Below are 12,915 nucleotides of genomic sequence, written 5' to 3' on the forward strand. Positions count from 1 at the left end.
AGTATCAGCGGGATCAATTCAGTTGCAAACATTTGGAGCCGGGTCTCGGATGTGACCTTCCTTCCTCAATCGTCCATGGCCCTGGAAACCGTTATGGAGGCCTGCCTTTCCTCATCTCTAAGTGATAATATTTCTTACACTAAGGCGACGAGCTGACAGAATCATTACTGCGCCGGATGAAATGCTAGGCAGCATTTCGTCCGTCTTTACCTTCTGAACTCAAATTCTGCGCAGGTCGATTTGATTTCATCTTTTCGGGGGTCGATAGAATAAGTACCAATAAAACAGTGGGGGGGGGCGGTCGATGTGATCGACTTAGCACCCCCACCCCACCTCTTTTTGGCCTCGTGCCAAAATTTGGAACCATTTCTTTAAGTCTTCATGTATTCCTCGAAGGTTGTTGCTTTTAAAACTATTACGTCACCTTAGTAGCACCACACCACCACCACCACTACTACCACCGCCTACTACCACACAATGCCATCACTCCAACGTCATGACTGCTACTACTACTCCTACGTTATACAACATTACTACTACCGCCGCCACCACCACCACGACAACTCCGCCACCAATATTACTACTATACATTACCACCCTCATCTGCTGCGCCACTTCCCATACTATCTCTCACACACACTGCCACAGCCCCACCCTACCATACTATCATCACCGCCACCGTTGTTACCTTCGAATATGAATGACCCTCCCTATATGACCTCCACTAAAATACAGACATGTACTATCTATCAAGTCAATTTCGCTGACATCATGCCTGGACTAATTGTTGGCCAGATGTCGCCTTAGTTTATCATTTAGCTGCAGTGTTGGATTGCACGGTGTTTTATTTATCAGACTAACAATACCACCGACTGCACCGCCACCGCCACCACCACCCTCCTTGGCGATGGTGGTGTTTGGTAACCGACACAGGGTGGACACTCGTACACTGGATCTACCCGTTTACTCAAGGGTGGACACTTGAGACAACGATGGACTCAAGTTATCTCTTCAATGAAAGAACAAAGATCAACCAAATTTAATCGTGCATCACTATCATCATCATCATCATCATCATCATCATCCGTCTGTCTTTGCAACCACCCATCCGCCTACCCACCCACCCGTCTATCTCTTACTGTGTGCAGCACTGACAGACACTCCGCATATGCCACTCCATCCTCGGTGTCCTAAATCAATCAATAATCACACCCCACACATGGTCCTCTATCAGGCCCTTTACTATGATTATCACAAGACGCTTACCGTTCATCCCCACCGTGGGTCGGTTCCCAGATGAAGCCGTGACGAAGAAATTCTTTGAAACGTAATAAAATTTTCCTCCCTCTTGTTACTTAGGCTCTGACCAACCATGATCCAGCTGGCCTGTGGTTGAATATTTTCTTTGCGACCAAGGACAATTTCTTGCGGGAATATTATGTAGCGCACACACATACACGCACGCGCGCACATAGGTGTACACACACACACACACACATATATATATATATACACGCGCACACACGTGCACACATCACATACGTACACATATGTCCACACGTCCACGCCCGTCCACACATAGGCAATCTCACCTTCGGTTCCTTGAGTGGTATATTTAACTCGTCACTCGGTTTAACAGCACCACCTGCCACCATGGATACCTTCAGTGGAGTCCACTCTGCTGTAAACATTCAGACCAAATTTGATGGCAGAAGTCTGATGATCAGTTTCATGAAACTCTGAGTAATAGTTTGTGAAGTCTTTGCAGCTACATTCTAGTCTAACTTTGATATCCAAGTACTATTTTTTTTTTTATATATGTGCTTATATATATATATATATATATATATATATGTGTGTGTGTGTATATATATGTATGTATATATGTGTTATATAATCACATCCCACCCATAGTCCTCTGTCAGGCCCTTTACTATGATTTTCACATCTTTCCTCCACCATCGTTTATATAGTCCCTAAATGCTTTATCCCAAGTTGCGGTTCATTGGTAAGTTCCAATTTAGAACGAAATAAATTCAAATTTATCTGCATCTACTTGCGAAAAAAAGAAAAGAAATAAGAATGAATTATATAGAAACATAATAAATAAGTATCTAAAAAAACTCTCTCAGCGATTCTCTTCCTTTGAGGGGAAATCCCACCCCAACCCCTTTATTTCTTGGAAAACATTATTTCTCTCGACCTCTTAAACTAAAAACAACCACAGATGACAGCAGAAGCGGTCACTAGTCAAATTTCACACGGACATATATATATATATATATATATATAATGTTTGTTTTTATTTTCAGCTATAATAAAAACAATTTTACATTAATCTGGAGGGTTACTCTATACTTTTGTAGCGATCAAATTTATTATCCTTAAACAAGAATATTATTAACAGTGACAATCTCTCTCTCTCACTGTGTGTGTGTGTGTGTGTGCGCGCGCGCGCGTGTTGTTTGCTAGCTTAGTCTTGCGGACATGCTCGTTCAATCATAAGTTATCAACCAAACTTTTTTCTGAGTATTACGTTTATCACCTTACGGAATTACCCGAACTGTTCGTATTCTACATTTTAGGGAAATATATAGATGCATGGGTGTGTGCATGTGTGTGTGTGTGTTTCTAATATAAAATATAAGAATGCGTGTATGCGTATGTTTATATGTGGGTTAATACGTGTGCGTGTGTGCGTGCGGCAACCAGCAAAACATTAAAATTTCTCTATTGAAATGTAACTGCCGAGTAATCTAAACCAATACGTTTCATATTTCAAACCGCTGTTGCTGTCGTGATCTCTCTCTCTTTCTCTCTCTCTCTTTCTCTCTCTCTCTCTCTCTCTCTCTCTCTCTCTCTCTCTCTCTCCTACCACCATCTCTACTGGATACAGGTCACGTCTCCTTCTTCACGACATCTCATATTTTAGTCCACCCGATACGGCCATAGAATGCAGGCTACCTTTACTGAAATAGCACTGGTTCAATATTCCCACGGAGCATAAGAGTTCATTTTGATACACTCAATGCCCCGTTACACTATGAAGGACCTCGCCATGTGGAACTATTTGGGAAATTGGAGTGGAATTAATTTCAAGGGTAAATTTAACCTTTGAATTCTTGCTGGGCTTGTTAGCTAATGTTTCGGGGTACAAATAATGAAATACAGAAACTCCCTGGGTCTATATTTGCGAAGGATGTCGAAACCGGTTATAGGAAATTTTTGCCGTAGGAAAATTCGCAGTAAGAAATTTCGTTTTAAATGATCACTTCGCGTTTTTGAATGGTAAACATTGAATAAAGACTTAACTATTTAATGCTTTTATAAAATTTTCTACCATTCTTTTTTTTTTTTTTTTCTTATTTTAAAAAATTCGCTTTATCATTGTCCATGTGGCTAATTGTCTCGTCGCCAAATTTCTCACGACGAATTTTCGCGACACGGTTGGAATCTATGCAAAGATTATCAGAGGGTTTGTAATTCCTTTTTGAAGCGGTTACGTATAAAACCACTCTGAACTAGGAATATCTGGGGTGGGAGAAGCAAATAGTTATAAGGGTAGAATCAGGAGAGTGACAGACAGAATGTTGAGTTGTATTTATTAACTTTCCTTTAGATTCCAAGTTTAAATTCCACCGAGATGGGTTTGTCTTTGGGGATACTCGAATCGACAGAACAAACCCCGGGGAAAATAATTAGATTACTATAATAGACCGTGTACCCAATATACCCACCCAACTGGGGACACGTTTAGATTTATCCCTGTATTAGAAATCTTTTTGATTTCTTTTTGCTGTTGTTAATGATGATGTTGCTTAACTCCAAATGAACACACTTATAATCAAAGATATTCCAACCGCGACCATCTAGTCTTTTTAGCCGCTGTACGTCATCCAGTGTATATTTCTTTTTTTTTTTTTTTTTTTTTTTTCTGAATGTTAGATTTGATTTTGAAGGAGGTTAGCTGCTATTACTAGTAAGCCAAATGACGGCGTAGAAGCTCCCCCGCTAGAGCCGAACATCTGTGAAGAGTTAATATACATAACAGTGAAGGGGGCGAGCTGGCAGAGTGGTTAGCACGCCGGGTGAAACGCTTAGCGGTATTTCCTCTGTCTTTTACGTTCTGAGTTCAAATTCCGCCGAGGTCGACTTTGCCTTTCATCCTTTCGGGGTCGATAAATTAAGTACCAGTTGCGTACTGGGGTCGACCTAATCGACTAGTCCCCTCCCTAAAAATTTCGGGCCTTGTGCCTAGAGTAGAAAAAAAGAATATAGCTAGTTGTGTGCACCAAAAGGCGGTTATTGAAACAATTTGAAACCACAATCTCCTTTTATATTGTCTTCAGTTATACAAACCAAAGGGGTCACTCGATCTTACTTTTTGTGGTCACTTTATGTGGTTACTCGATCTATCTTCACAAAGAGGCAGTACAAACTGTGTAAAACCTAGACCAGCTACCTTAATTTCTATAGAAATCAAGTATCAGTATTCGGGTAAGGTTTGAACCTGTTAAAATCCTATAACTTCATGTACACTACCTACAGGCGTCGATGATCGTGGTTTTTGATAGCAAATTTCAGAGATTCATGATGATTATCATTACTATTACGTAAATATCTCTTCTCGGTTAAATGCTCTTCAGGATCATGGCAATCAGCATTCTGTACAGACATGTATCTCTCCTGACCCCACCCCCAGTAGAAAGACAATAATTATTGCATGGTTGGCAGACATATATTCTCTCAGATGACGACGATAGTTTTACTGTTTTGGTGGGGAGGGGGTTGATAAATGTACCCTTTGAATGGCTAAAATCAAGTAAACTTTTTTAACCTTTGGAATATAAACTCAATTCTAAGTTGAATATAAGAAGGGATTACAGATATGAGGTTTCATTTTCTTGGGTATCGCAGCAGTTTTACGTGTTTAGTGCGATTCTATTCAAAATTCTTGGAGGCATTGTGTCTGTGTGTGTGTGTGTGACTTGCCATTATTTTTCAACTTTCTATAAGAATATCAGCCTTTGTTTCCAGATCAGATTGAAGGCATTTTTTTTTTACTTTAATTTTGGTTTCTCGCTGGTCTTTTCCCAGAATTCAGTTCTCCCCCCAAAATAGATGCTTTGGGATGCCATAATCTTGTACGAACTAACTCTATGGCTTGCCTCAATCTGCTACGTCGCAAGAGAACTTTTGTACTTTATGCACAACCACCCACTTTCTAATAAACTCCACCCGAAAGCAGGTCTCATTTTCTGTTCATACACACACACACACACACACACAGCTACCCTTTCAGCTAGTATGAATGACCTCATCATCCTATGGCGGCATCTTATACTTCTTCTTTTCCCTATTTCCTCTCCCCCTCACTCTCTTACATTACATAACCAGTAGTTACTCCCACCACCACCACTACCAAGTCTCTAAGTCATTTATCTTAATCAGTGTCTGGTCTAGTTTATTTTCAATTACCTCTCTATTTCATCTGTGTCACCACTTTCTTTATGGGCTAGGCTTGTGAGTGTGACTATTACGCGAGGCACTGGCACACTGGCTGCAGTCATTCAAATTGTGCCACTGCACCCTGCCCATTAGTTAGTGCCTTGAAGATGCCCATAATATCAACTTAAAAGTATATTTGTAATATTGTTTTATAATTTTTTACGAAATACTTACATGATCTTTTTTATTCATATTTGTTCATTAAATACTTTTTCTTTTATTCTTTTACTTGTTTCAATCATTTGAGTGCGGCCATGCTGGAGCACTGCCTTTAGTCGAGTGATTCGACTCCAGAACTTATTCTTTGTAAGACAAGTACTTATTCTATCGCCCCTTTTGCCAAACCGCTAAGTTATGGGGACGTAGAACACTAACATCGGCTGTCAAGCGATGGTGGGGAGACCAACACAGACATAGATGCATACTTACATACATACGACGGGCTTCTTTCAGTTTCCGTCTACCAAATCCACTCAAGACAATGGTCAGCCCGAGGCTATAGTAGAAGACACTTGCCCAAGGTGCTACGGAGTGGACGGAACCTGGAGCTATGTGTTTGGGAAGCAAGCTTCTTACCACACGGCCGCGCCTGCGCCTGTGAGTAACAATGGGCGCAAGCGTGGCTGTGTGGTAACAAGCTTGCTTCCTAATCACATGGTTTCGGGTTCGGTCTGATTGCGTGTCGCCTTGGGCAAATGGCTTTTACTACAGCCTCGGGCTGATCAAAGCCTTGTGAGTGGATTTGTTAAACGGAACCTGAATGAAGAACGTCGTTTATAAATATAGAGGTGTGTGTGTGTGTGTGTTGTGTCTGTCTGTTTGTCCTCCCACTATTGCTCGACAACCGGTGTTGGTGTCTTTAAGCCCCCATAGTTTAGCGCTTCGGCAAAAGAGACCGATAGAATAAATATCAGGTTTAAAAGACATAAGTACTGGGGGTCGATTGATTCGACTAAAGATTCTTCAAAGGTGGTGCCCCAGCATGGCCACAGTCTAATGACTGAAACAAGGAAAACGTAAAAGATAAAATTTAGTAAATAAATAAATATACTTGACACTGTTTGACAGCTGCAGCATGCGCCCTGGCATGCTGCGGTCAACGGTACCGTAGGCTGTGGGGTAAGAAGCTTGCTTGTCAGCCACATGGTTCCGGGTTCAATCCTACTACGTCACACCTTGGACAAGTGTCTTCTATAGCCTCAGGCCGACTAAAGCCGTGTGAGTGGATCGGGTTAGATGGAAATTGAAAGAAGCCTGTCTATATATGTGTGTGTGTGTGTGTTTGCCACCACCACCACCCTCATTACCACTTGACAACCGGTGTCGGTGTGTTTATGTCCCCGTAACTTAGCGGTTCGGCAAAAGAGACCGATAGAATAAGTACTAGGTTTTTTAAAAAGAAAAATAAGACCTGGGGTCGGTTTGTTCGACTAAAAACCCCCCCATCAAGGCGGTGCTCCAGCATGGACGCCGTCATATGACTGAAACAAGTACAAGAATAGAAGAGTAGTTCTCTTCATGGCTGTGAAAGATAAAGAACATCGGTGGAGAGAGAGAGGAAAGCAAGACGTCTATTCTAGTTCACCATTCCAATTGTCCAACCCAAGTAATTACTAACACACAAAACTCTGAGACCTCATTAAAAGTTTTAAAACCTTTAACTATATATAAACCCTTTTCTGAAGCCGTTCGTGTCTGAGATGTGTCCTACTTTGCAGTTCTTTCGGCTGATATCTAGATTAATGTTTCAGCTCTTATGAATCATTCTTAATTAGACATTAAAACAAAAAAAACTATGAATTTACTGTTGCGTAGAACTTTCCTATGTTTTATTGTGTGTACTTTTAGTAGCGGTCTTAATATATCTTTTAGGAGTTTTATTGTCTTCATTAATTAATGAATTAAGTTTGTTTTGTTTTTTTGTCCTACGAAAGGCAGCAAATGTCACATATATTTTCATTTTATTTCCAAACAAATATAGATGGCGGCACAAAAATTAAGGGGTATTTTATAATGATTTCCAGAATGTATAGTTAACTCGACTATATCGTGTACCTTTCCGGAAATATGATCAAGGATTTTTAGCGGTAGGAGTGGGACATAGGAGATCGGTAATACAGGATTATGAAGTGATCGGTTTCATTAATCTATTATCATTTAAAGATGGCGATCTGGCAAAATCGTTAGCAGCCGGACAAAACGCTTAACGGCATTTCTTCCGGCTTTTTACGTTCTGAATTCAACCTTTGTCGAGGGTAGTTTTGCCCTTTATTCTGTTGTCGGTCTATTTTTAATCTTTCATTGGATAAATAATCCAACATTTTGTATATTTTGTTATTATAGAGTAGAGGAGTAGCAGTAACCTGCACTACACATCACAGCATAAGTCCACAAATGCTGCGAACATAAAATCATTTGTTGTTCTCCGTAAGCGAAATACACCAGCGATTAGCAGATTCGCATTCAAGTCTGTCGAAACGCATTAATAATAAATATGTCGTCGTATATGAATTTTTACCAGTTTTCTTTCAGACATACGGCTTTTAGCTTCTTGTCGGTTGGTAACTGAGTCGAAGTTGGTAGACTATAAATACAAGCCTCACTTTGCCATTCTTCATGGTCACAGGAAATATATTTATACTTGCAGAGATTAATAATTAATTCCATGTGTTCTATTTCTTGTGTAACGTATTTCCTTGCTGCTTGACGAGATACGTTCAGGAACATCGAGCCAACACCATTTCAATGCTTGTTGCTGTTGAAACCAGCACTGTGGTACTTTCCTTCATTATCTCACGTGCGCGTATATGTGCGTGCATGTATATTCACACGTGTGTGTATATATATATATATATATATATATATATGCTAAACATCATAACAATAATAATACTTGAGTTGTTTACACCCTCTGATATTTTGTATACATACGTCTGATATGTTACACAGCATGGTCTCCACCTACAGGATCGAACAAATACTATACACGTAAATATTCCTTACATAATTTCTAAAAGCATCTGTCCCTAACACCCTATCTAAAACCTAGGAGGCGCGTGGCTTAGTGGTAGCAATGTTTTGACATGCCGATGACCCCCACCCCTACCCTCGATGAAGAAAGAGGCAGCGAACGCGCTGTTTTCTGCTTGGCTGAAAATTATTAAATTTTGAACACCTGTAACATTTTTGCAAAATTTTTCTGCAATAAATGAAGAACAAATTTGGATTCAGCGTCAAAAATTACATCTATATGATACATTAAAAAACTGTTTTTTTAAAGAGAATTGTATACAGTGACGAAAATGAGAAAGATCCTTTCTCCGAAATAAAATCCTGCAGCGAATGCCTTTCACGTTTTAATGTTGCGGGAGCATCTATACTATAGTAAATTTTAATAAATGTAGACATCTGAAGTGTGTGTGTGAGAAAGAAATCGAGAGATACAAAGAGAGAGAGAGAGAGATTAGTGTGTATGTGTTTTGTGTTTGCTGGTGTGAATGAATAGCTGCGGAGATATTGAAGGAGAACAGACAATGCTTTCTGTTGAACGAATAAGTGACAAAGCCGTCTGATACAAGAAGACCTTCGTTCATTCTAAATAACTGGAGTGAAGAAAGTGTTCTAAACATAACCGAGGCACTTTAATTGCGCTGACCTCTACATAGCTGCCCCTGACACGATGATATCTAGTCGACAATTACTTGTGTTTGTTTAGAGGTCAATTTAAAGTTCACTCGGTCAACGATGTCCTTCTACAGCAGAAACCATTGCTTTTTACCTAGAGCTTCTGACGGCAATTTATGTCACCTCGATAGACGCCCGTTTAAACAAGCACGCATGCGCAACACACTGGCAAATATTGACAGATAAAAACCGCTATCCCCCCCATCTCTCTCTCTCTCTTTCTTTCTCCCTTTCTCTTCTTATACATAGACTTTGTTTCGCCTTCAAATACACATTCTTAAAATCGTTGACATACACACGCACAATCTCATAGATAATGTGTTTCACACTCTTCCATTATCTTATCGAGACGCTGACACACTGACAAACAGTTACACACACAGCAGACGTGTATGGAGTCCCATATCGTTGCTGTATAATCGAAACAACACATCCCAGTTTGTCATTAGACTGCGGCCATGCGAAGGGAATTTTAGTTGAATGAATCGACCCCAGTATCTATATTTTTCGCAAACACGCCAGCCCCGACTGTCAAGCGGTGTGGGAAGGGGACAGACAGACAGACAGACAGACAGACACAGACACACACACACACACACACGCATACACATATATCAGGGGTATTCTTAAACTGGGCCGGACATGCGTGGCTGCGATCTCACTTTAGGTTGCCGAGTCTTCTCACTCACAACATATCTTCAAAGGTCTCCTGTGATTGCCTCTGTGAGGTTCAGGCAATGATAGGAAACCGAGACCTTTGGAGATTATGCTGTGATTGAGAAGACCCGGCAACTAAAGTGAGATTGCAGCCACGCATGTCCGGCCCAGTTTAAGAATACCCCTGATGCGTCGTGTGATATATGTTTGAGAAGACCTGCTGAGTTAAGTGAAACAAATATCGTAGCTATGGCCGGAGGCACGTAAAAAGCACTATCCGACCGTGATCGATGCCAGTAGCCGCTGTCTGGCTCTTGTGCTGGTGGCACGTAAAAAGCACCCACTACACTCTTGGAGTGGTTGGCATTAGGAAGGGCATCCAGCTGCAGAAACACAGCCAGATCAGACTGGAGCCTGGTGCAGCCATCTGGCTTGCCAGACCTGTCAAACCGTCCAACCCATGCCAGCATGGAAAATGGACGTTAAACGATGATGATATACGCCAGGATTCTTTCATTTTCCTTTTATCAAATCCACTCACAAGGCATTGGTTGGCCCAAGACTATAGTAGATGACACTTGCCCAAGGTGCTACGCAGTGGGACTGAACCTGGAGCCATCTGGTTGAGAAGTAAGCTTCTTACTACAGAGCCTCGCCTGTGTGGTAAGAAGCATATAATGTACTCTGGCATATGTGTGTATATATAAGACTTTTCAGATTAGTACCAGTAATTATATACATACGGAAAACATGTATTTGAAGATAAATATGTTTTAGAAATTTTGTAGGAGTTTGCAAAATTAACCCTTTTCTTTTTATGTGACAGAATAACAGTGGACTTCTATTGTAACAGGGGGCAGTGTTTTAGTGGATTAGTAAACAGGGGTATGTTGTAACAGAATCTAATAGTAACAGGAGTGGGTTCTTCCGCCCTACTAGGCAGTTTTTATTTACTCTTTTCGTCCATTATTCCAGAGTGGTGTTGCTAGTCTAATCTCCAACGGTCCGACCACGAAAATAATCGCGCGCGCGCACACATCTGTCGACCTAAGTATCTATCTATTTATGCAGCCATCAATCAACCAGTGTTTAGATATACCCAATAGATATGCCGTCTGCCATAAACTACTGTATCTACCACTGCTTGACATCGGGAAAATTAAAACATATTAAGATCTTTCAAGTACGCCTCTGTGTGATCATTTGATATGCTAGAAATAACAGCCAAGATTGACACATTTAATAATGTCGCGAGAAGCGATAGTTGTAACAGTGGACTATTGTATATAGCAAAGTCTGAAATAGAAAATAAATATACAGTCTGGTCACGCTGTTGATCACAGTTCTGCTACGGTGACGCCTGGTGCTAAAAACAACTCTGTATGGTCGAACTGTAAAATATATACAAATAAATGGCTGGTTTATGTTCTGAAACCATTGAGTTAATGGCTTTGGGATTCATAATACTTACCCGACCAACTCGTCCACCTCTCTCTCTCTCTCTCTCTCTCTCTCTCTCTTCTCGTTCTTAAAATACTTTCAGGCTCTCTCTCTCCTTCTCCGGAAATACATCCCGCTCTTTAATTTCCCTTCCGGTTCACGTGTCCCCTGCCAGACACAATTCAACCAAACAACAACAACAACATCCAGTTATATCATGGTTTTTTTTCAGTTCAAGAAAGACATAGAAATGTTTCCTGTATTTCTTCAATTCTTTAATTAACCAAAACAACAAAATATTCTTGGCCCAGTCAGACGAACCAACTATGAGAAGGCGTGGGCGGCTTTTACTTGGCAACTCAACTTGTTAGAAATAGCAGCCAAATCTTTAAATCACCCTGTTTTTTATTTTTTGTTTTGTTATTTTTTCTTTAGTGCAAAGTGTTTAGGTTGAAAGCAGAGGAAAGGGATGCTAGCACGTCGTAGTGTTGACCTCCAAATACCACTGGTACTAATTTTTGACTGTGTGTACTGGAGCAACGTAAAAGGAAGCACATTGCGAAGAATACAACACGTTTCCCCCTCTGAGAATCGAAACTACGACCTAATGATCGTGAGTCTATCACCCTAACCACTGAGCCACGCGTCTTCGCTTTCAAATCATTCTACCATCTTAAAAAGAAAAAGAAAGCACTAAATAATTTAGACCTGAAGACGTTATACATTAATAACAGATGGGATGGTCACGGCTGGAATACTTTTGATTATAGGTCTGTTCGATGAACGCTGATCCGGTTAAACAACAACAAAAAACTTGAGCCAGAACTCAGCTGATTTTGTTTAGGGAAGTTACTTCCCTTATTTATTTGTGTTTATTTATATATTTTTTAATTTGTTACTTACAGGAGTAAGGCGGCGAATCGTGGTAGAATCGTGTCGGATAAAACGCTTAGTGGCATTTTTCCGGCTCTTTGTATTCTGAGGTCAACTTACTCTTTCATCCATTTTGGATCGTTAAAATAAAGTATCAGTTAAATGATAGGCTCGTTCTCTCCCGCTAAAATTACTGGCCTTGAACCCGGCACCCTGCAACAGACCAGCGGTGGAAACAAGGCCGTACTAATCCTAGGTCAGACGGTTGGGGGAGGCATGCGCCGTTACAGCGCGTTGTTGATTCACCATTTGTCGGTATATCAAGCAATCCCAGTCAATCCGCCCCCTCTTCGCGAAATACCTCCTCATCTATCGTGACTGTGTGGCATGTGGTCGACCAGCACCAACCGTCAATCCAGCCAGGCCCTCAGTGAAGAGAACATGGTAAGCAGGGTCTATCTAACTCGGAAAATCATACAACATGGCCAAACAGTCTGCGTTGGTGATCCAGAATCACGAGTAACAGGACGCATCCCAGTTACGGAAAAGAGTGGTTGGATGCGAAATCCGACCAATGGTAACCCATAATCTGGCGAAGCGTCCTGGCGAAGATTTCTTTCCAGCCTCCCGCAACCTCCGTGCGACCCTCCTATATATCTACACACTCACCAAATCCAGAGTAGATTATTAGGGGAAAGTTAATAATAAGTGGAGGGGGGAATTTTGGTGCTAAAAAGTAAAAGGTTGACGAGA

This window comes from Octopus bimaculoides, chromosome 3 (assembly GCF_001194135.2).
Source record: "Octopus bimaculoides isolate UCB-OBI-ISO-001 chromosome 3, ASM119413v2, whole genome shotgun sequence".
In the NCBI taxonomy this organism is placed as follows: domain Eukaryota; kingdom Metazoa; phylum Mollusca; class Cephalopoda; order Octopoda; family Octopodidae; genus Octopus; species Octopus bimaculoides.